This window comes from Stenella coeruleoalba (genome assembly GCF_951394435.1).
Source record: "Stenella coeruleoalba genome assembly, chromosome: X".
Taxonomy (NCBI): domain Eukaryota; kingdom Metazoa; phylum Chordata; class Mammalia; order Artiodactyla; family Delphinidae; genus Stenella; species Stenella coeruleoalba.
The window spans coordinates 81,802,440-81,828,395 of NC_137152.1; the positions used below are offsets into that span (position 1 = coordinate 81,802,440).

Here is a 25,956-nt window from a genome sequence, read left to right on the forward strand (position 1 = left end):
AGGTCACTAAATCCTCTGGTCTCTTATTTCCTTGTTCCTTTTGCCCTGCTGGGAGAAACTGACTGAGAATTTGCCCTGTTTCTGTCCAACTTTCCTTCCTCTTTTAGACAATCTCTAGACTCCAGCCCTTTACTCTTCTTAAGACTACAGACCTGGAAATGTTGATACTCATCAGACTGCTGAGGACCTGGGAACCCCTTCCCCATTAGGAGCACTGTTCTCCCAAGGACTGATCATCTGAGGTGATAACCCCTTGCTTCCCCTTGAATGCTACGCCGTGTTCAGGGGTTTGGTTCTGCAAGAAAGGGAGACCCAAGATTTGACTCCCCACTCCCCCTACCTCCAGCCCCCGACTCAGCAGGAACAGAGAACGGGTCTAAAAGCAGTTTGATCGAAAAGCTCTTGGCGTATTTATCAGCTTTCAGAACCCCTCTGAACTACATAAGGTTCGGAGATAGGTTTGAGCTTACAAAGCCCCTACAGCCAGAGCTGATTCATAAGAGGTAGCTGGCATCCATGAGGGAAGAGGAGAGGAAGGAGAGAGATGTGCTGCAAGTGGCTGATAGTCCAGTCACAGAACACTATCTGGTGAGAGGTGATGGACAAGGCCTGGAGAATCAGTAGTTAGGATGGAAGAATGGCTTCCGTCTGTAGAATGCTCGGTTTGGACTGTTAGAATCCTTAAGAGATATGTAATGCAAAATCAGTCAGGTATCCTCTGGGCCTTCTCTTTTTGCTCTAAGCTCCCTGAGGACAAAGACTTTTGATTATCCTTTTCCAAGCCACTCCCTCACCATCCATTTTCCAAAGTGGCTGCACCATTTTACATTTCTATCAGCACTGTGTTTCTCCACATCCTCGAGGGCACTTATCTTTTTTCATTATAACCATCCTAGTGGTTTTTCATTTGCATTTCCCTGATGGCTAAATTGATTGATTGTGTGTGTGTGTGTGTACAAGGTCATTTGAACACTAGCTGGCCACACTCATTCAGTTATTTCAATAAACATTTATTTGTAATAGCAGTAAGACAAAGATCTCTGCTCTCAAGGGGTTCACAGAGTGTAATGGTATAACAGACATTTGTACTTTTAGGGGTGTCGCTGTACAGCATTTGAGCCTTTTATCTGGGGGAGAGGACACAGGACTCTTGCTAAGAAGCAGGGCCCCCTTGTAGTTGGGGCACAGGCATGTGACTTAGGCTCCCTCAATCCAAGGATCCATCCCTTGAATTGGGAGCCAGTGACCCAAAGAAGTGGACAATCTTCTCCAATTCAGACAGTCATGAAAATGTGCCTCTTGGTTCTTCCAATGTGGGAAGTGTCACTGACCTTTGCCCCAGCTGCTGTGCTTTAAATTCACCCCAATATCTGCTGCTTTGTTCTGAAGCCACACTGCTCCCAGCCAGTGACTGAGCACAGCAGAGATACTAAGTCAGCCCCATTTCTGGGAGACACAGGACTATGTGGCCTGTGACTATGGCAACAGAACTCCCCATCAGCCTGGTCAAACTTTATTAGCACTGCACTTCAGTCTACGACACTTCCTACCTAACCTTCTTCTTTCCTTCTCTCATCCATAAAGGTCAGATTTACACTGCAGTTTAACATCTCTCCCAGCTTCCTCCCTATGTTCTCTCACTGACATTTTCCCCAATAAATCTCCTGCATATCTAATCCCAGCTTGGTTTCTGCATCTCTGAGGACCTAAGCCAACCCACTAATGGTGCTAGCATGGCGGTAGTAATGGTGACAGCTGTGATGTTGGCTGTGTAGCCCTGAGTCTGGTTCTCCAGTCCAACTTGGGATTCTGGGAGCTATTCAATATGCTTTTAAGACAAGCATTTTCTGCTTAAATTAGCCAATCAATTTCTGTTGCTCACAACTAAGAACCCTCTGGATTATAGGGGAAGGGACAAAAACATTCAACTACAATACAGTGTGACAAGGGTTATGATAGAAGCACAGAATCTGTGGAAGCACATAGGAGGCACCTAACCCAGTCTTTATATCCTCTCAAATGAAATATCCATATGCTACCTGGAATTGCTGGTCAGCTCTTCTCACTAATTTTACAGGCCACCCCAAATTCAAAGGCTCACAACCACCTTCTCAATTTACCATTCCTTAGGAAGTAGTTCTCATAGTTACATTCACATAAGAATTATTTGGGAAAGAAGACTACTTGCAGATTCCAGGGCCCCATCCTTCGAGTAATGCAAGTGCTCAGAGGATCATAACTTGAGAAAAGCTGTCCCAGGGATAGCTCTACAATCTGCTCCTAAAACAATTTTATCCATCATCATAGTGCGCATTTCATAAATACTGGCAGCAGTTGACCCCTCTGTGGCCTGAGCCAAAGTGAAGATAGACTTAAGAGTCAGTCCACACATGGGTCCTTGATTTCCTTGGGCTGCCCACGAAGAATATCACCTGTAGTTTGCTCCCTAGCACAATTCAGTAAGAATTAAACTATCCGCACACACTTTCATATTCTTTCCTATTGGGCACATTATATGCTTGTTGGACCTTAAGGTGTTTGACCTTATGGCCAAGGAAAGGAGATATTCCAGCCGTGCCAAGAGGAGAAAGGGACTCCTCCTACACTATACGATGACTCAACGGATGAACTAAGAGTAGAAAGCTTGTGTAAGATCATAAATCTTACGCCATTACCAGACATCCTTCCCAGTACTCCTGCCTCTCCTACTTGGCTTTACTACTAAAGGGTCCCCCAATTGTCAAGGACTTCAGTTCTAACTTTTAAAAAAGATGGAGTTATTATTAGTGGGAGAAGTCAGAGCAGCAGGGAAAAGTAGGATAAATTAGGTTGGCAAAGTCAGATCCCGGGAAGAGAAATCATGTAAAGACAGGGTAGTGAGATCACTGTGGGCCAGATAATGGACAGTCCTGCCCGGCAGGACAGAAATCAGGCCATGCCAAATCTCTCTGACCCACAGCAGTGTGGTGTAGTAAAAAGAGCTACATTATAGACTGGACTAAAACACTGTGGGTTTTAATCCTGGATCTGCTTCTAAATCTTTGTGTGATCTTGGTCCTCTCTGGGATCTCCAAGATTCTGTCTAGCTTAACATCCCATGACATCGGTGTAGTTAGGCATGGCTAGGCCTCCTAGAATCTTTGATTCCACACGTAGTACTGTGGTTTTATCGCCACCAAGCAACTGAACAAGCCAATGACCGAAGTATCCTAATCAATTTCTCCTAGAGATATACTCTCACATGTGAAATATAATATGTATAAGCATGTTTATAATAGCCAAAGGTTGGACACTACCTAAACATCCACCAACAAAGAACTGCTTAAATAAATTCTGGTATATCTCTAATAATTATGGAACGCTGTGCAGCCATGTAGCCATAAAGAAGCTCTTTATGTACTGATATGAAACAGCCTTCTATGTAAAAAGTGAAAAAAGTAGGGTGCAGAATAGCATTTATGGTATGTTACAATTGTATAAAAATTAGGGGTGTACATATACAAATATGCATAGAATATCTCAAGAAGGATACACAAGAAACTGGTAACAGTGACTGACTCCAGTGAAGGGAAATGGACAATGAGGGAGACGGTAGTAGGGAAAATAGATATTCATCTGTTCAAAACATAAAAAAGAACCTTAACGAGCCATGTCACAAACCCATCTTTTTCAACCATCTAGCAGAACGTAAGTGAACAAAGTTGGAAGAGACTTTGTTTCTGAAAGCAGAAAGAAGAGTCTAAGGCAATTTCTTGGCTCAGCCTGTCTCAGAAGTGTGTAGGTAGCTATGATGGGTCTTCAGCTGTTTCCTTCCCTCTCTGCCTTCAAGCTTGAAGGTACATCTTGAGAGTTGCTTCAGGCAGCTGACTGTCAACAGAAACTGGAGAGACTAGGAGAAGCTTCTATTCTGGTGAGGCCTGGAAGAAAAGTGAAGCAGAAGCCAAAAGTTCACAAACTACCAAGTAGGCATCTAAAGAGAATTTCTCATTCCTTGAAAAAGCTGTCACTGCACCCACAGTACATCGTGAGCTCACTGACACCAGATGAGATATATATCTTTGCATTATCAGTCCATTATCAGTCCCCTATAAGAACAAAAAAGAGTTCATTCTTTTTTTCTGAAATGAGTATCATAAAGAGCATTCACTGAAAGCTAGTAGCAATATAAAAGGTACAAAGTTTTAAAAGATATATAATTCATAGCCAAGAACTAACCATAGATTAAAACGTTCAGTGGGAAGAACAATTTGTCCTCTATTTAGACTTATTTTATGAAGGATAATCATATGTTAAATTTAGTGAAGAATCATGCTTTGAAATACAACTCATTAAACAAAAAGTCTAGGGCTTGGGTTTAATATTCTGGATGGGCAAATTTAACACTCTGTTGGTGAAGATTAGCTTTAACTATTATATAACTTGGAATAAATGAAAGAGCTCTTTAGTTTTCTTTTATTGTTATTAATTTTCTTTTTTCTTTTTTTTTTTTGGCTGCGTCGGGTCTTAGTTGCAGCACGTGGGATCTTTTGTTGTGGTGCGCGGACTTCTCTCTAGTTGTGGTGTGTGGGTTTTCTCTCTCTAGTTGTGGTGCACGGGCTCCAGAGTGCGTGGGCTCTGTAATTTGTGGCACACGGGCTCTCTCGTTGAGGCATACAAGCTCAGTGGTTGTGGCACACGGGCTTAGTTGCCCCGTGGCATGTGGGATCTTAGTTCCCCGACCAGGGATCGAACCCATGTCCCCTGTATTGGAAGGTGGATTCTTTACCACTGGACCACCAGGGAAATCCCAAGAGCTCTTTAGTTTAAATAATATTAATACCAGCATTAATTGAGTGCTTATTATGTGGCAGGTACTGTTGTAAGTCGTTTATGATGTGATTTAATACTCACGATGCCCTTATGGGATGGGGCTATGATCATTTCCAGCTGACAGATAAGGACATTGAAGCGCAGAAAAGTTAAGTGGCTTGTCTGAGCTAAAACAGCTTAGATAGTACGGCTGGGATTTGAGCCTAGGCAGTCAAGCTGTGGTGCCTGGGCCCTAGTCATTTAAAACAACAAACAAATTGTGTGGAAAATTCAAATAGGGCCTGCAGGGAAATATTAGGAATCGACTGAACAATTCCAAGGACACCAGCCAGAAAGATCAGGATTTGTGAAGTCCATATCTGAACAGTCACTTAAATGGTTTCCTTGGCTAGTTTCTATATCCTACATCTTCTGTCCTTATCAAGCTTCCTATGATTCCTCTATCAACATGTCACTCCTTTGATCAAAAAGCTTCCAAGGGCTCCTTTCTGCCTATCTGATAGATCTGAAACTTGAATGTGCATCATACACACCTGTGGAGCTTACTTATAATACTGATTTCCTAAGCTGTGACCCAGAAAAGTTGATTTAGTAGGTTAGGGTGGGGCCTGGGAATCTGTGTTTTAAACAAGCTTTGCAAAACATTGGCCTATGTGGACAAAGCCCAAACACTTTGTTTTAGCATTCAAGGCTGTCCATGACCTGGCCCCAACCCATCTAACTCCTGATATGAATACTCTATTCTAGAAAGGCCATTGTCCTCTAACTTCTCATATAGGAAGCATTTCTAACTCTAAACCTTTGCCCACACCATCCTACCCATCTGGAATGACCTCCTGCCTTCTTTCCTCCTATCCAAACACTATACATCCTTCAAGGTGAAGCCCTAGTTTCACCTGCTCTACAAGACTTAAAATCCTTAAACTCTCCAGACCAGAAGGATTGAACAATTAAGTCTCTACTGTCTGACCTCAATCCTTTTGGTATTTAACTGGTTTCAAGAGTATATGCCTTGCTTCCCCAATTAGATTGATGGCTGCCACTACCCACATGTGGCTATTTAAATTTAAGCTAATTGATTAAATACAATTAAAATTTCCATTCCTCAGTCACACTAGCCACATTTCAAGTGCTTAACAGCCACATGTGTATTGGTCAGCACAGAGAGAGAACATTTCCACGTCACAGAAAGTTCTAATGGACAGCGTTGTAGGAGTCTGCTATGGCTGTCACAGCCACAGCTACCTTCTTATATACACTCCCTATAAACATTGCTTGCTGTGAAGTTAAGTAAATATGTATCCTGACCACAAAAAAGTGATGCATTTTCTTTTTAAACTCTGATTCCTATTTCCAGTAAAAATAAGGAGCTCAGAAGATAAGTTTCGAATGTAAATATCACTCAGCATTTCTAATCAAGCCTCAAAACCCTTGCCTTTTCTCAGCTCTCATCCTCCTTGACCCCTCGGCTGTATGTGGCATTATGTAGAGCAGATTTCCCTTGTCTACTCAAAATGCTCTCCTCCTTTGCTTCCATGACGCTGTAACAACCAGAACGATCACCATTAATATACTGAGCTCTTACTGTGTGCAAGGCACTGTGCTAAGCATTTTACATACCTCATCAACCATATTAGGTAAATACTATTATCACCATTTTATAGATGAGGTATCTAAAGTTCAAAGAGGTTAATTGATTTGCTCAAGGTCACAGAGCTAGTAAGTGGTGGTGTTTTGACTAGAAACCTAAACCTCTCTTAAGGTTTTTCTCAAGGGTCATTACTAGATCAAATGCCTAAAATAGGCAAGGCAGACCATCAATTACAACATCAAAGAAAGGAAACAACCCATCGAAGGGAATCTCTTCTTTTCTTTTCTCCCTTTTTCTTCCCTGCCCTTCTAAAACTCTCTTTTATTCTATCTCACATAGGCCTCTGATAGATTTTCAAGGTCTTAACAGCCTGGGGAATTTAAACCCACTTAATAAGTACTTGAGAAAAAGTAACCATAGTAGGTCAGGGAGAGCAGGGACCATATATTGCCTTTCATTTTCAGGAATTCTGTTTTTTCCTAAATACCCTGTAGGCCCTTAACATTAAAACTTGTGTTGTTCAGGACTTGGAATTTCGATTCAAGCACTCTGCCAATAGTCCATTTTAATTACACTGGAGACTGTTTATAGCTTTTCTGTTCTCTGGGCTAGACTTTGTGTCCAGCAGCTACTACTAGAGGTAGTCAAACATAATAGAAATGCTGGAGGAGTCTGGCTTTAGGCTGGAACAGTCACCTACTTACTAGTGTTTCACATTGCCCTGTTTACTGATACCCTTAAGCAGGTCAAACGTAAGCATTCGTGGCCAGTACACCGAGGGTGAGGATATAGGAAAAAAAGTTCATAGCAACTCTGAGCCCTGACTTCATGTAAAAGAGACAATCTGTTGATCCCCTAAACTCACCAGGCTCCTATAATGTGTTCTGAGCTACGTAAGGCGTAGTTACTCGAGACAGGGAGCTACGTTAATGACTATGCAGACCCTTTAGGGTTTGAAGCCTCCATTACTTAGGTTAAAGAATAATAAGGAGTATGGAAAATCTCTGTACCTTCTCCTCAATTTTGCTGTGAACATTAAACTGTTCTAAAAAAGTCTCTGTGGTTGCCAAGGTCTGGGGGAGGGACGGATTGGGAGTTTGGGATTAGCAGATGCAAACTAGTATATAGAGGATGGATAAACAACAAGGTCCTACTGTATAGCACAGGGAACTATATTCAATATCCTTGATAAACCACAATGGAAAAGAATATGAAAAAGAATGTATATATGTATAACTGAGTCACTTTGCTGTACAGCAGAAATTAACACAACACTGTAAATCAACTATACGTCAATAAAATTAATTAAAACAATAAAGTCTTAATAAAAAAAGAAAAAGAAGGAATATTGGCTTCTCTTCCTAGCTCTGCCACTAACTGGCTATGCATGTGTATGTGTGTGTGTGTGTGTACAAATATTTAGTGAGAACTTTTTTCTTTTTACTATCCATTCATGTACCATAAATATTATAGGGTATTGTTTTGTGTTCTTATATTTTACATAAGCGTAATTATACAGAATTTTATGCAAGTTTTTTCTCAACAGTATGGTTTTGTTACATTTTGCTCTAGCTCTATATTGCTACATGTAGTTATAACTCATTTCAACTGCTTTATGGAATATCGTCAGATGAATTCACCATACTATAATTTATGTATTCATTCTGTTGATAGTAAAAAATGGAAAACAACCTAAATGACTATCACAAACTAAATCCTTCAGTGGACATCTGTACGTGCATACGTATCCTTATTCACATGTGGGAGAGTTTCTCTTGATTAAAAATCCATGAGTGCTGTACACCTGAAACTAACACGACATTGTAAATCAACTATACTTCAGTCAATCAATCAATCAAGCAAGCAATAAATAAATAAATAAAATGTACAATTTAAAAAAAATCCATGAGTGGAATTACTTGGTCATAGGGTATGCATAAGTTCAGCTTTAGTAGACACTGGCAAATACTTTTCCAAAGTAGTTGTACCAATTTACACTACCACCAATAGTGGAAGAAAGTTCCAACTGACCCACATTTTCATCAGTACGTGGTATTGTAGGTCTTTTTTCATTTTAACCACTCTGATGGATGTGTAGTGGGATCTCATTGTGGTTTAAGTTTAATTCCCATGATGACTAATGAGATGGAGCACATTTCATAGGTTTATCATCTGATATGCTTTCTTAAAGGAGATATGGACAAGAATGAGAAAGAGGTGAGAGGAAGGACATGGGGGGGAGGTAGTGACTAAGGGATGGGTGTGGGATGATAACACTGTAGAAAGGGGAGCCTAAGGACATTAAATCACACTTTCTAAGCAGACCAGTTTTTCTGAGGGCTAGCCAAGTGTACACAGATTTGGGAGTCTCTTAAATTCAGCAGCTAAAGGTGCTATAAAGGTGCATGTAAAAGTGTATGTTAAACATGTTTGAAGTAAATCATAAAAATCTGGCAGCGACCAAAGGCCAAGTTCTCTTTTCCACAAGAGCAGCAGCTCTGGCTGCTTCCTGGCACCTTTCAACAAGTCGAGTTCCGAACGGGCTCTCAATGCCCTCATCTCAAAAAATGACAGCTCTGGCTTTGTGGATTCCACTTACAAGGCCACATGATACCAATGTTAAAGAGCACAGAATGGTAAATATTCTTCCCTTCCAGCTTTACTGAAGTATGATTGACAAAATAAAATTGTAAATATTTAAGGTGTACAACATGATGTTTTGATACATTTATACATTGTGAAATGATTACTACAATCAAGCTAATTAACATATCTATCATCTCACATAGTTACCTTTTAAAAAAATGTTCTTTTTACCTAGCACCAATCAAACAGAACTTTCTATGGTATTCAGTAATAGACTGTAAAGTAACATGGTTTAGATCACTGCATCTCAAGCCTTCATGTATGTGTGAATCCCCTGGAGATCGGTTACAATGCAGATTCTGATTCAGGAAATATGAGGTGACACCTGAGATTCTGTGCTTCTAACAAGCTCCTGGATGCTGCTGATCCAGGACCATACTTTGTGCTTACAACATGAGCTATGGAGCCAGACAGACCCGAGTTTAAATCCCAGCTCTGCTTTCTTAGCTGTGAAATCTCTGGTAAGCTATTTAATCTCTCTGAGCCTTAGTTTCCTCGCCTATAAAAAGATAAAAATTACCTACTTCATAGGTTTGCTGTGAAGGTTAAGTAAAATAATGCATATAAAACATGTATAGCCCAGTGCATGGAAAGAGTAAGTAATTGATAAATGCCAGTTATTGTTAATATTCCACGAACTGGCACTCCTACACATTATGATACTCTGAAGACTGCTTCAGAATGATTATCTGGAAGCACTGCAAGAGCCTAGATTAATCACAGAGAGACAGATTGAATCATATTTAGTCATATTTTATGTTGAATCATATTTAGTCATATTTTATGTTAGGCTTACTTTATTGTATTCTAAGCCTTTGAAAATTGAGACTTCATCTGTTTCAGTCAGGGTCCCAGCAGGGAACAGATGGTGCACTTGCATTAGCATAATTAGTGGAAAGTTTACGAAAAGGACTATCCACAAGTGTGAGCAGAGTATAGGAAAACAAAGAGGGATAGATAGTGCAGTAACTTGGTGCTGTTACCACCCCTACACCCAAAAGTATGAGGGGAGGGAACAGATACCAGAAAAAGGAGAATGTGGTGTAGAGAGGGTCCCCTTGAAAGGTGCTATGACCTTTAGTTAAGGGATAGCAGCCAACCAGAAGCAATCCTATAAGAAGGAAGCCAGGAATAAACAACCTGACCTCAGTTTCTTTTCTCCCTTTGATGTCCTGCCAGGGATCTCCACTGCCCAAACCCTACCAGAGGCCAAGACGGAAAGGGAACTCACTGATGTAATCCATATAGGTTAGCCTCCTGGGGCACAGAGCAGGGTATAAAAGGGCAGAGGGTGGATCAGGAAGGGTAAGCAAAAGATATCTGGTACATCATCCATGACACATATACTCAACCAAAATTCTAACCAAAACAGAATACTATTCTGACCAAGCCAAAAGAGAACAGACTACTATTTTAGACAAAGCTAAACTCAACTAGTTTATCACCAAATGAGGATCAATAACTTCCAGGGTATCTCCCCATCAGATGTCCTATAATCATCCAAAACTCAACACAGCTACAACTGAAATCATCTTCCTCTATCACCATAACTCAACTTTCCCATTTCTATCAAAGGTGGCCTTTGATATGTTAGTCTCTCAGCCTGAAACATTCTTCCCTTTCCTCCTTGTATATTTAAATCTTACCTACTTACCTTTAAGTTCTAACTCAAACACTTCTCCCTCCTTCAAAAGGTCTTCCCCCAGCTATTTTAGCCTACAGTGATTTCCCTTTTCTCTGGACCCTCATTGCCAGTAATTTAGTCACTAGTGTCAGGTATTGTTATTTAACTAGTTTGGGGTATATATACCATTGCCCCAACTAAATAGTACACTTCTTGAAGGCAGGAAATATGTCTTAACTTTATTTTTTTCTCCTTGTCAAGACCAAGCATCTTGAGACTTACTGAATATATGTACATGATAAACACCTAAAGAATGAAGAATAAGGAAAGAATAGCAGGATTCAAATTTTTAATCTCATTTTTCTATGATAGCTTCTCAGAAAAAGGCTCTCTGAAGAACTGCCTGGCCTTACGTAGAAATATGCAAGCACAAAGGACAGCTCTGTGCTCATCTATCCACTTAGCATTTTTAAAACACTCTTCTAAGTAACCCTTGGGTTAAATAGAGAATCAAAACAGAAATTACAAACTTTTTAGAAATGATCAGCAAGGAAGTCAAAACCCATGATATGCAGCTAAAGTGGTACTCATAAAAAAGCTGTAGCATTAAATTCATTTATTTATTCCAATATATTCAAATATATTTCAACTGATAATACATGAATTATTTTCACTGACAAAAAATGAATTAAAGTCAACTCAAGAATACACATAAATAACAATAAAATATACCCAAAGAAATAATTAAATATTTTTTCAAAATTAATGGCCCACTTCTCTCTAGTCTTCCTTCTTACAACAACAAAAAAAACCTGGACAAAATAACAATCAAGTGTAGGAAGACTCTGAAAAGTGGAAAGAAGAAAGTGGACTGCCTGGAGACTTTAGGATGTGAGGAACACTACAGTGGTGAGTTGCCTGGGATTTCTTTTTGCTTCCCATATATTGCAGATAAGGCACTGGAGAAGACTACAACCTGAAATTGCCAAAAAGGCCCAGACCAAGAAAAGCCCCAAGAGAAGATTGTTCCCTTTAGTTAAATAATCAGGGAAATGGCTGCCTAGCCAGAACAGAAAAATATTTTTGATAATACCCAACCTACTCTAACCAAACATCAGAGGAAAAACTGTCCCTTCCCTGTGGTGTCAGTGGTGCCAAATAGAGTCACCCATGTCTGGCCTCTCATGGCAGCAGTTAGACAGGGAGAGTTGGCCCTCTGTTTCCCCCACAAGTGTGATATCAGTGGGACCAAACAGAGAACAGAACTTCCACCCCACCTCCCTGGTAGCAAAGAAGTGGAACAAGGCAATGCAAGGTGGTGCTAGCTGGCACTCCATTAGCCCACTGGAGTAATGTTAGTGGGGCCATCCCCACCTGGCAGCTGTGAGGTAGTGAGAGTCAACCCTCCATTCCCCATTTTTCCATCTGGTGTTGAGGAGATCTAGCAAGGAGCTGAACTTCCACACCCTTCAGGAAGTAACTGGAAAGAAATTAACAGAGCCTCAGGGGGGCTATGGGAAAATGAAAGAAGGACAGAATTTATATCATTGGAGTCTCAGAAAAAGAGAAAAAAGACTATAGGGCTGAAAAAGTATTTGAAGAAATAACTGGCTGAAAGCTTCCCAAAGATGAAAATGTGGATATTAGTAGACTGTGATAAATTACTTATGTATAATGTAATAATTAGAGTAACCACTAAAAAATCTATTGAAAAATATGTTCAAAACGTGTATAGATAAACCAAAATGGAATTCTTTAAAAAGGTTCAAGGGACATCCCTGGTGGCGCAGTGGTTAAGAAACTGTCTGCCAATGCAGGGGACACGGGTTCAAGCCCTGGTCTGGGAAGATCCCACATGCTGCGGAGCAACTAAGCCCGTGCGCCACAACTACTGAGCTTTCACTCTGGAGCCTGTGTGCCACAACTACTGAAGCCTGCGTGCCTAGAGCCTGTGCTCTGCAACAAGAGAAGCCACCACAATGAGAAGCCTGCACACGGCAATGAAGAGTAGCCCCCGCTCGACACAACTAGAGAAAGCCTGCTTGAAGCAATGAAGACCCAATGCAGCCAAAAATAAATAAATAAATAAATAAATATCTTTCTAGAAAAATTAAAAATTGAAAAAAAAAGTTTAAGTAACACACAGCAAGGCAGAAAAAATTGAGAAGAGGAACAAAAAATAGAGGGAACAAACAAGAAACAAAAATAAAGCAGGAAACATAAGCCTTAACATATCAACAATTACATTAAATGTAAATGGCCTAAAAAAACCAATTAAAAAACGAGTTTGGTAGAGTGGCTTAAAAAAACATGACCCAAACACGGTGTCTACAAGAAATCCAATTCAAACATAATGACATAGGTAGGTTGAAAAGAAACATTACATAAACATAAACATTCTCCTCAAGCACACATGGAACATTCTCCAGGATAGATCATATGTTAGGCCATAAGTCTTAATAAATTTAAGAAGATTGAAATCATATCAAACATCTTTTCTAAACACAATGGTATGAAATTAGAAATCAATTACAAGAAGAAAACCAGAAAATTCACAAATAGTTGGAGGTTAAGCAAAATGCTACTGAACAACCAATGAGTCAAAGAAGAAATCAAAAGATAAATAAAAAAACATCTTGAGACAAATAAAAATGGAAATACAACATACCAAAACTTACAGAATACAGAAAATATGTTCTAATATTGATTGCAGTGATGGATGCACAACTCTTTGAATATACTAAAAACCACTGAATTGCACATTTTAAATGGAAGAACTGTATGGTTTGTGAATTATGTCTCAATAAAGCTGTTATTTTTTAAAATGCATAGAACTATACACGCACATAAATGAGTTCATGTAAAACCGGTGAAATCTGAGTAAGGTTTGTGCATTTTTATCAGTGTCAGTTTCATAGTTCTAATACTGTACTATAGTTATACAAACTATTATTAATAATAGGGAAAGCCAGGTGAAATGTACATAGGACCTCCTTGTACTGTGAATCTATAGTTATTTCAAAATAAAAAGTAAAAATCCTGAATATACCATCAACAGACAAATGGATAAAGAAGTTATACACACACACACACACACACACACATACACACACAATGGGATATTACTCAGCCATAAAAAAATGAAAATTTGCCATTTGCAACAACATGGATGGACCTGGAGGGCATTATGCTTAGTGAAATAAATCAGACAGAGAAAGACAAATACTATATTATCACTTATATGTGGAACCTAAGAACTAAAACTAGTGAATATAACAAAAAAGAAACAGACTCACAGATATAGAGGACAAACTAGTGATTACCAGTGGGGACAGGGAAGGGGAAAGGGCAAGATATGGGTAGGGGATTAAGAGGTACGAACTACTATGTATAAAATAAATAAGCTACAAGGATATATTGTACAGCACAGGGAAAACAGTCAATATTTTATAATAACTATAAATGGAGTATAATCTAGAAAAATTCTGAATCATTATCTTGTACACCTGAAGTTAATATATTATAAATCAACTATACCTCAATTAAAAAAATATAAACATTCATCTTGTTAAAAAAAATCCTGAACATAGGGCTTCCCTGGTGGCACAGTGGTTGAGAGTCTGCCTGCCAATGCAGGGGACAAGGGTTCATGCCCCAGTCCAGGAGGATCCCACATGCCGCGGAGCGGCTGAGCCCGTGCACCATGGCTGCTGAGCCTGCGCGTCTGGAGCCTGTGCTCCGCAAAGGGAGAGGCCACGACAGTGAGAGGCCCACGTACGGCAAAAAAAAAAAAAAAAAAAAAAAAAAAATCCTGAACATGAATGTTTATTCTAGCTCCATTCACAACTGCCCCAATTAGAAATAATTCAAATGTTCCTCAAAAGATAGAATAAATACACTGTGGTACATCCACACAATGGAATACTATTTAGCAATAAAGAGAAACCGACTATTTATATATACAACTATTTGGATGAATTTCAATGGCATGAAGCTGATGTTAAAAAGCCAGTTTTAATCATAAATGTATGATTCCATATATATAACATTCTCGAAATGACAAAACTATAATAATAGAAAACAGATTATTAGTTGCCAGAGGTTAGTGGGGTGGGGGAGGTTGGGGAAGAGGTGAAACTATAAAGGGATAGCAACAGAGAGCTTTTTGGGGTGATGGAACTGTTCTGTCTATAGATTGTGGATACATGAATCTATGTGTCTTAAAACTGTATAGATGTGGGTTTTTAAAGTCTATTTTAAGGTATGGTAATGTTGAAAAGAAAAGAGAAAGGAATAGAGAATAAACATGTAGATTAAATAAGATGATGGTTACTAGGGTGTTCACTTTATAGTAACTCTTTAAGCTAAGTTTTGTTTTGTGTAGTTTTCTGTATCTTTATTTTAACTAAAAAGTTGTTTAAAATAAAAATAACAGGGATGAAAAGGGAAATGGAAATAACCTGGGTCAGGGAAGGCTTCTTTTGAGGAGGTGACAGGAAGATGAGAGAACTGAGAGATGAGAACGAACCATGAAAGTGAAGGGTGGGAGGAGAGTATTTGAGGCAGAGAACTGGAGGCAGGAGAGAAGGGGTAGGATAGAAGGAGGTCCTGATGCAAGAACATGTAGCTGTTCACATCCCAGCAACAGGAGGTGTGTGTGTGTGTGTAGATTTATTATAAGGTACTGGCTCATGCATTTATATAGTCTGGCAAGTCCCAAAATCTGCAGGGTGAATTGGCAAGCTAGAGATTCAGGAGAGCCGACTGTTCAGTTCCAGTACGAGTCCGAAGGCCTGAAAACCAGAAGAGTGGATGGTTGTAGTTCCAGTCCAAAGGCCAGCGGACTCAAGACCCAGGAAGAGCCTGGGTTGTTTCACTTTGAGTCTGAAGGCAGAAAAGAAGTCAATGTCCCAACTCAAAGGCAGTCAGACTTCTGACTCCTTCCTCTCTTACTTGGGGGAGGGTCAGCCTTTTTGTTCTTAGTCCTGCCTCCAACTGACTGAATGAAGTCAAATTAGGGAGAGCAATTTGCTTTACTCAGTCTATTTAAATGTTAATCTCACCCATAAACACCCTCACAGAAACACCCAGAATAATGTTTGGCCAAATATCTGGGCACCCCATGGCCCAGTCAAGTTGACACACAAAATTAACTTATTACAGTATGTGTATTACAAATGTATGAAACAACTTCATTGAAGGAGGCAGGGTAAGTGTGGTGACCCAACTGACTTTGGAAATAAGTGGAGTCTGTAACACTGAAGGCAAAAGAGAATGCACTAAGGAAATGTGAATGAGGTATGTACTTTAGTTAATAATAACGTATCGATACTGGTTCTTTAATTTTAACAAATACTAGTGTGAGGTATTGTAAAAATTAACAAACAGAAACCTCAAATAAAAGAGTCAAGAAGCCAGAAGGGGGGCTTCCCTGGTGGCGCAGTGGTTGAGAGTCCGTCTGCCGATGCAGGGGACACGGGTTTGTGCCCCGGTCTGGGAAGATCCCACATGCCGCGAAGCGGCTAGGCCCGTGAGCCGTGGCCGCTGAGCCTGCGCGTCCGGAGCCTGTGCTCCGCAACGGGAGAGGCCACAGCAGTGAGAGGCCCTGCAAAAAAAAAAAAAAAAAAAGAAGCCAGAAGGGGGAGCTCTCACAACCTACGACAATAGCAGCCCCCAACAGGCAGGAAAAAAACTTAGTCTTTTTGCCTGGCAAGAGCTCAGCCAATGAGAGACTGCCAAAACTCAGCCAATGAAAAGCCACTATACTTCGAACTCTCAATTCCTCCAATGGACTCTCTGCTTACTAGCCTTCCCAACTTCCTCTTCGAACTGTCAGTAAGAGGTCTCTCCTCCTTGTGGCAGAGGGACTTGCCTGTGGCTCACCACAGTTGCAGACACCAAATTACAATTCTTTGCTGACTCTGAGTAAATCCACTTTTACCTGAGAAGTAACTGGCAGTCTGTTTGTTTAAGGTCAACATTTTGGGGGCCCATACAGGGATCCAGAGGAGACCCCCAACAACTCTGAGGCTGGTGCACAGACAGGTACGGTAACTAAAAATCCCACTGAACGGTTTTTTATTGCTGACCCCGAGGTTTAAGGGCAAGTTTTTCTCCTGGATCCAAGCTCCTGCCCTCTTTGTGTTTTGAAGCTCTCCAGGTTTAATTTGGGATCTATTTTAATGGTTTATTCTTTCTGATTAAGGCCTTATTCTGTCAGTGAGTACTTCTTTGGCACTTTGGCCTGTTTTTTTTTTTTTTTTTGAAATCAGACTATTCCAACTGGAACTGTGGTAGCCTTCAGCTTGATTTCTTTTGGAACAGGAGTTGTTTCATTGGAACTGTGCTATTCAGCCTTCAGCCTGATTCCTTCAGGATTAGGCTGCTCCGAGCAGCCTTTGGCCTGGCTCCTTTGAGATTAGATTGTTCCCTTAGAACTGGCTGGTAGTAGTCCTGCAGGCTGTTTGAGCCTGTTTAAGCTGTTTAGGCTGTTTGAAAATTACTATTTTACTCTAAAGAAAAACCTCTGAGAAATGGGATCCCAATTATTTAAATACTTGAGGGCACCCTTACCTACAAGGACCCTGGCTGATTTTATGTTTAAAAACTGCAGTCCTGGAATTCCCTGGTGGCACAGTGGTTGAGAGTCCGCCTGACGATGCAGGGGACACGGGTTCGTGCCCCGGTCTGAGAAGGTTCCCACATGCCGCGGAGCGGCTGGGCCCGTGAGCCATGGCCACTGAGCCTGCGCGTCCAGAGCCTGTGCTCCGCAACGGGAGAGGCCACAACAGTGAGAGGCCCGCGTACCGCAAAAAAAAAAAAAAAAAAAAAAAACCGCACTCCTTCCTCATGTACATTTCTAAGTAAATGGACCAACCTAACCAAAGGCAATTTAGAACATGAATGGTCATTATGGAGAACTATTGAAATTCCAAACTTACTTTTCTTAAGACCAAATTGACAACCACACCTGTAAAATTTCCAAAACTGAATGGAATGCCTGTTTCAATTATTTTGAGGCTTCCAAACATTATCAGGAGCCTAAAATTGCATCTCTGCAAAATAAGATTTTAAGATCCTCTGAGGCAAACAAAGAAAGATAGAATGGCTGCAAAAGCCTCATGTTCCTCTTCCCTGGCTTCTGCATCACAGATACTGCATCCAGTGTCATCTTATTCCTTTCCCCTGGCTCTGCCTCCAGTGCCATCCTCCTTCTTCCCTTTTATGCCACCTATCCCTCCTCTGTAACCCTCAGTTCCCCCATACTAATTCTCTCACCAAACTTGCCCTTTTCTCTGAAACTCTCCCCACTGCCATTTCCTCTGAACTTACCAGAACCTGTCTCTCTAAAATTAAGCCTTGTGAGGATCCAGAGACTAAACTCTTAATTTTTTTATATCCCCTGGACTAAAGTGGAACTGCAAAGCTATAGTCAAAGATTTTCCCAAAGGAACTGAAATCCTTACAGATATGCTGAGGAATTTAATATAGTCATTCAGACTTATCAACTCTGACTTAAATCAGCTAGTTCATATGCTTGTCAGTGAAGGCCAGGCCCAGCTTTGGATGAAAATCACCAACTGGGGAAATCCTGAAAGGTCTCCAGAATTACAACTGGGAGACCAGCCTATTTACCAATCAAGCTCAGGCAATCACTAAGTGACTTTATAGAGCAATTCATAGTGCTTTTCCAAAGCCTGTTGATTGGAACAAAATTCAGGCTTGCACACAAAAACCTAATGAACCTGTTTATGACTATTATGATCAACTTCAGAATGTGTTTAAGGAAAATTCTAATCTTCCCTCAGATGTTGTTCTTCCTGGGTAGCTTTCAACTCTATTTTTATTAGTGGGCTGAACCAGGGTTTTTCTCTTCTAGTAAAAACGACCAGGATGGAATGGGAAACTTTGTCCACTCCAGATTTAGTTAATCTGGCAAACCAGCTCTCTTACACTCTAGATGAGTCACATAAAAGGAAAACTGCTAAAATTCTTGATCTTCAACTCCAGCAAATGGAGGCCCCTAAACAAAACCAAAACCCTCCTAGTTTCTGCTATTATTGCAAAGAGCCAGGATATCAGAAAAGAGATTGTTACCAATTTAAGCACTTCAGGTGCCTTCAGCCTTCTAACTTGTCTATCCAACATCCTCCCAATTCTCAATGACAGGATTCAAAGGAACTATAAGGGCTATTCCCAATCCCTCCCTCTTAATTATCTTGAAGAACATTTCTCCAGATTAAGGATAAATCTTTTCCAGCCCTGACACCAGAGCCACACTCTTGATGCTCAACCCCACTACAATAAAATGGTTTCTACCTTGGAGCACTAAGACAGTTCAAATAGTAGGGATCCCTAATGAACCTCAAGAGGTTCCTGTCTCTGAACCTATTCTCTTTTGTTTAGGCCCTTTGAGAGATACACACCCTTTTCTCCTTAGTTCCTCCACCCCTATCCACTTATTTCACTGAGTCTTCTTAGAGAAGTACAGCGTCATGCCAGAATTTTTCTCTCCCAAAAGGAAGAAATAATTCTACAATTTGACAGTAGTCATCAAAGCAGTCAATCAGGTGAATTAAATGACCCTTTGACATCTTTTGTTTGCTCTGTCTCTGATGGTACTACAGCTGATTCTGGAAATATTGATCATTTGTCCCTATTGGATCAGCTACTACCCTCCTTGTGGGCAAAATCTCCAACTGATATTGGTAATTCACAGTGTACATCCCATCAAGATCCAAATACCCCCCCCAAACTTCTCCCCAGAATTAATCAGCACCCTGTAAGTAAAGAAGGCGTTCAAGGTAAAAAGCCCTTAATAGAAGATAACAAGGCTCAAGGCCTCATTATCCCTTGTACTAATCCCTGTAGTCCTCTGATTTTACCAGCAAGAAAACCTAAGGGCTGAGGGTGGAAGTTTGTCCAGGACCTCTGAGCAATAAACAAGACTGTTATCCTTCAACACCCTGTTATTCTGGACTTTCATATGCTACTAACATCTGTTTCCAACAGAAGCAAACTCTTTACTATGACTGATTTATGCAGCGCATTCTAACCAATACCTTTTTGCCTTCATTTGGGAAGAGAAACAATTCACCTGCACAGTAATGCCTCAGGGTTTTACTGAGAGTCCTTATTTCTCACAAATCCTGAAGGCTGATCTGGATGGTATAAAGTTCCTTTGGGGTTCTACTTTGTTGCAGTATGTGGATGATTTGCTTCTTTGCCCTCCTTCTCAAGCCTTCTCATAGGAAAACAGCATCCACTTGCTAAAGCTTTTAGCCTTAAAGTGACATAAGGTTGCCAAGGGAAAAAAAAACCCAGGTTCGATATTTAGGGCATCTGATACCAGAAAAAGGGCTATACCTGGATCCAGAAGGCTTCATGATGTCCTGAGTTTCTGAAAATCCAAAACTAAGCACCAACTACAAGGTTCTCTCGGGCTAGGTGGATATTGCTGAAACTGGATTCCAGATTTCTCTCTTACAGCCAAATCTCTGTATATTTTACTAAAGAGCAACCCCAACACAATTTTATGGGAAGAACCAGACAAAATAGCCTTTAAGGCCTTAAAGGAGAGTTTGATGAACCCACACACCCTTGGGCATCCAATGATCAGATTCCCTTTTCCATGTTTTTATATGAAAAGGAAGGTAATGCCTTTGGGGTACTCACCCAAAAACATGGGGACCACCATTGATCCACAGGGTATTATAGCCAGCAACTGGACCTTGTGGCACAGGGACACCCCCACCCCACACCTTGCCTTAGAGCCATTACTGCCACTGCCTTTTTGGTTAAGGCTATCAAAAAGATCGTGGTGGGATCCCTTTTAACCATTTTTGTACCTCATGCGGTAGAAGCCCTTCTGAATTCTCATCACACTCAACATTTCTCAGCCACCTCAACTCCTAAGAAGTCCTTTTGTTAACTTCCTCACATAACTCTTTCAGGTTGTAATAACATTAACCCTGTGACTCCTCTCTCCTCCATCATCAACGAAGTCCCTCACAACTGCTTAACACTTATGGATCACCTCCTGATACCTTGTGATGATCTGCAGGAAAATCATTTGGGTAATGTTGACTTCTCATGGTTTGCTGATGGTTCTTTTTTAAAAGGTGATCATAGTAAATATTGTGCTGGGGATGCTATCAGAACTCCTTTTTATGTTGTTGAGGCAGCATCTTTACCTATGGCTACTTCAGCCCAACAGGGCTGTACTTCAGCCAAGTACAAAACTGCCAATATTTATACTGATAGTAGACATGCTTTTGGAAAAGCTCATGATTTTGGAATATTGTGGAAGCAACATGGCTTCCTAACTTCCAGTGGAAATAAAATTTTAAATGGCCCCTATGTTCAGGAATTATTGAATATAATACTTTTACCTGCCACTTAAGCTATTATTAAAATTCCAGAAAATTCTAAACTTGACTCCCTGGAAGCTAAGGGAAATTACCTTGCTGACAGTTCCACAGGGAATGCTGCCCTTAAAGGAACCAAAAGCAGTCAAACTTCTGTCACGGTCCAAAGGGATATTTCCCCAAATGATAACTTAGAAAAACTGGCTGGAGAAGCCCAACAATTGGCCTCAGAAAAGGAAACACAAGATTGGAAATTCAACAACTCTTGGTTTGATAAAAAGCGAAAGCTTTGGTTCAGATCAAATAACAATTCAGTCTTACTGAAGACTCTTAATATTCCTACTCCTAATCATTGTATATGCATTAAACCATTGGTCTACTGACAAAATTACAACGTTCATGAATCAATATTCGTCGGGAAACATTAACAAAGCTGAAAAAAATGCCTACCTCATTTGTCCCACTGGTCCAAAGTACAACCCAGGGAAGCCTATTCTTACTGCTCCCAAGTATTTTAAACTGCCTTATAGACCATTCAAGGTCTAGCAATTGGATTTCATACAACTTCCTCCATCTCAGGGATGTAAATAAATATGTTTTGGTCATGGCCTGAATGTTTTCACACTGGACTGAAGCCTTCCCTTGCAGAGAGGCTATTGCCTCTTCTGTGGCTAAAGTCCTTTTGGAAAATATTATACCTACCTGGGAAAATCCTCTCAAACTTCATAATGATCAAGGGACCCATTTCACTGGTCAGGTATTTTTGACGTCTGTGCTGTTTGGCCAGTTTTACAACAGTTTCACTGCACTTAGCACCTTCAATCCTCTGGTTTATTCAAATGCAGTAACGGCATTATTAAAACTCAATTGGCAAAATTTGTATGGGCCCTCCAAATACGTTGGCCAAAAGCACTGCCATTGATCCTTCTAAATCTTATATCCATCCCTTTTGGAACTCAAACGCTCACCCTTTGAGATAGTCACAGGTCACTCAATGCACTTGGTTCCTACCTCTTTTGCCCCACAACTGACAAAATGAGAAATACTCCAATATTGCAAAGGCCTAATCGCTTCTATTAAAAATAACCATGTTTGGGCTTCCCTGGTGGCGCAGTGGTTGAGAGTCCGCCTGCCAGTGCAGGGGATACGGGTTCGTGCCCCGGTCAGGGAGGATCCCACATGCCGCGGAGCGGCTGGGCCCGTGAGCCATGGCCGCTGAGCCTGCGCGTCTGGAGCCTGTGCTCCGCAGTGGGAGAGGCCACGGCAGTGAGAGGCCCGCGTACCGCAAAAAATAAATAAATTTAAAAAATAACCATGTTTTAGTAGAGCAATGTTTTCACAGTGCGCTCTCAGGAGACAAAGACCTTAAGCACCCTCGCAGCCTGGAGATTTCATCTACTGGAAAAGACACCTCCAGGACTTCCCTGGTGGCGCAGTGGTTAAGAATCTGCCTGCCAATGCAGGGGACATGGGTTCGAGCCCTGTTCCGGGAAGATCCCACATGCTGTGGAGCAACTAAGTCTGTGAGCCACAACCACTGAGCCCGCCGCGTGCTGCAACTACTGAAGCCTGCACGCCTAAAGCCCATGCTCTGCAACAAGAGAAGCCACTGCAATGAGAGGCCCGCGCACCACAATGAAGAGTAGCCCCCGCTCACCGCAACTAGAGAAAGCCCGCACGCAGCTACAAAGACCCAACACAGCCAAAAATAAATAAAATAAATAAAAAAATTTATAAAAAGGACACCTCCAGAAGGACTCTCTTTAACGTCACTGTAAAGGCCCCTATCAGGTACTGCTAGCCAACCCTTGTGCCATCAAACTCCAGGGAACAGACTCTTTGATTCACATGACACATGTAAAGAAAGCACCGCACCCTGAGTGGACCTGCACATCATCTGGTGACCTGAAAGTAAATAGTTCCCAGAATTGAAGCAGACAACATCTGATGAGACAGCTTTCCAAAGATATCTAGGACAGGCTTGTCAGAAGTTTGTCTGCCAATCCTTTGATGATGATACAACATGTCATATGATCTCCAATGTCTATGATCTTGATGATATATGGACTTTAGATAAAAAGTGCCTCAGAGTTGTCCCTCCTGCCCTTCCTTGTTACTCAAATGTGATCTCAATAAGTTTCCAGTATGTGCACTTTCCCTGCATTGTGGGACACTACACCCAGGAAAGGTCCCTTCTGGCACTGAGGGACAAAAAGCCACTGAAACCAGAAAACCTGACTCTTAACCAGTGATGCTTTCAGAGAACAATCATGATCAAAAGGAGGAAATGTAAAAATTAATAAACAAAAACCACAATTAAAATAGTCAAGAGGCTAGAAGGGGGAGGTCTCACACCCTATGACAACAGCAGAGACCAACAGGAAGACTTCCTTTTCTTGCCTGGCAAGAGTTAAGCCAATGAGATTGTCACAACTCAGCCAATGCAAAGCCACTATACTTCAAACTCTCAATTCCTTGAATGGACTTTTTGTTTAGTATAGCCCACCCAACTTCCTTTTCTCCTCCTTACTGTGAGGGGTACTTATGTTTGGCTTGTCATGGTTGCAGACCCCAAATTGTAATTCTCTGTTGATCCCGAATAAACCCATTTTTGCTGGAGAAATAACCAGCAGCCTATGTGATTTAGGTCAACACTTAATAAAAGGGGAAAATGTGTACAGGGTATATGGGAACTCTCTGTACTATCTTTGTAATTTTTCTAAAACTGTATATCTAAAACTGTTCTAAAAAATAAAGTTTTTTTAAAGTTGACTTTAAAAAAAAAAGAAGTACAATATAGTCTGTCCAGAAAAGATGGAAAGGCCCAGAGCTGAGGCAGTTTCTCTGGTCTCTGAAATCTCACTCACACAGCCTGTGAGTCCCTTAACTTAATACACAGACTCTGAAACCAGACTGCCTGGGTTTGAATTCTGGGCTTTACCACTAACTAGCTGGGTAAACTTGGGCAAATTACTCAACCTCTTTGTGAACCTCACCTCTCTCTTTTTTTAAAAATTTAATTTATTTTTTATATAGCAGGTTCTTATTAGTTATCTATTTTATACATATTAGTGTATATATATCAATTCCAATCTCCCAATTCATCCCACCCCCACCCCACTTTCCCCTCTTGGTGTCAATACGTTTGTTCTCTACATCTGTGTCTCTATTTCTGCCTTGCAAACTGGTTCATCTGTACCATTTTTCTAGATTCCACATATATGCATTAATATACTGAACCTCATCTCTTTTTTTTTTTTGCACTATGCGGGCTTCTCACTGTTGTGGCCTCTCCCGTTGCGGAGCACAGGCTCCGGACGCGCAGGCCCAGCGGCCATGGCTCACGGGCCCAGCCGCTCCGCGGCATGTGGGATCCTCCCGGACCGGGGCACGAACCCGCATCCCCTGCATCGGCAGGCGGACTCTCAACCACTGCGCCACCAGGGAAGCCCCCTCATCTCTTAAAAAGAATGATAGCCCCTATTTTTTGTTATAATAAGGATTAAGTGAGTTTAATATGTATAAAGTGCTAAAAAGAGTGCTGGCACATAGTAAGTTCTATATAAATACTTTGTAAACTTAAAAAAACCATGATGACCAGAAGTTCATTTAGTGGGCTTCCCTGGTGGCACAGTGGTTAAGAATCTGCCTGCCAATGTAGGGGACACGGGTTCGAGCCCTGGTCCGGGAAGATCCCACATGCCACAGAGCAACTAAGCCCGTGTGCCCCAGCTACTGAGCCTGCACTCTAGAGTCTGTGAGCCACAACTACTTAAGTCCGCGCACCTACAGCCCATGCTCCGCAACAAGAGAAGCCACCGCAATGAGAAGCCCACGCACCGCAACTAGAGAAAGCCTGCGCGGAGCAGTGAAGACCCAACACAGCCAAAAAAAAAAGTTCATTTAGTAATTAGCTTTAATCAGACAAGGTAGGGAGATGTGGGGGTTTGGCTGCTATGAACTAGGCAGTGATTACCATGGATATGCCAGAACCTTGACAGCCACTGTTAGGACGTGGACTTACTCTTCGTAAGGGGGCAACTAAGCTGTGTTACTCTGGCAAGAAGGCTAGAAAGCTCAATACACCTTCCTATTACTCTACCCATCCTATTTCTTTCACCCAAAAAGAACCAACTTCTAATCAGATACATAATTAACCACCCCAAGGTAAGCAAAATGTATCATTATCTCCATTCTGTAGATAAGAAATCTGAAAATGGTAGGTTTAATTTTATTTTTTTTACATCTTTATTGGAGTATAATTGCTTTACAATGGTGTGTTAGTTTCTGCTTTATAACAAAGTGAATCAGTTATACATATACATATGTTTCCATATCTCTTCCCTCTTGCGTCTCCCTCCCTCCCACCCTCCCTATCCCACCCCTCCAGGCTGTCACAAAGCACCGAGCTGATGTCCCTGGGCTATGCGGCTGCTTCCCACCAGCTATCTATTTTACATTTGGTAGTGTATATATGTCCATGCCACTCTCTCACTTCGTCCCAGCTTACCCTTCCCCCTCCCCGTGTCCTCAAGTCCATTCTCTATGTCTGCATCTTTATTCCTGTCCTGCCCCTAGGTTCTTCAGAAACTTTTTTTTAAGATTCCATATATTTGTGTCAGCATACGGTATTTGTCTTTCTCTTTCTGACTTACTTCACTCTGTATGACAGACTCTAGGTCCATCCACCTCACTACAAATGACTCAATTTCATTTCTTTTTATGGCTAATATTGCACTGTATATATGTGCCACATCTTTATCCATTCATCTGTCGATGGACACTTAGGTTGCTTACATGTCCTGGCTAAATAGAGCTGCAATGAACATTGTGGTACATGATCCTTCTTTAAGATATGTTCTTAATGAAGAATTTGTGTGATGCCAGTTTGACCTTTTTTAGTGGTACTAACAAATACA

The 25,956-nt window shown here is 41.1% G+C and overlaps 1 protein-coding gene across 1 annotated transcript in view; it reads right to left on the reverse strand.

Annotated features, from left to right (window-relative positions):
- Window positions 1-1,055: 1,055 nt before the first annotated feature.
- Window positions 1,056-25,956, reverse strand: part of TRMT2B (tRNA methyltransferase 2 homolog B) — a gene marked incomplete at its 5' end in the record, with an annotated part of 85,884 nt that continues 60,983 nt past the window's right edge. Inside the window, 1 exon segment of the mRNA XM_079910990.1 lies at window positions 1,056-3,917.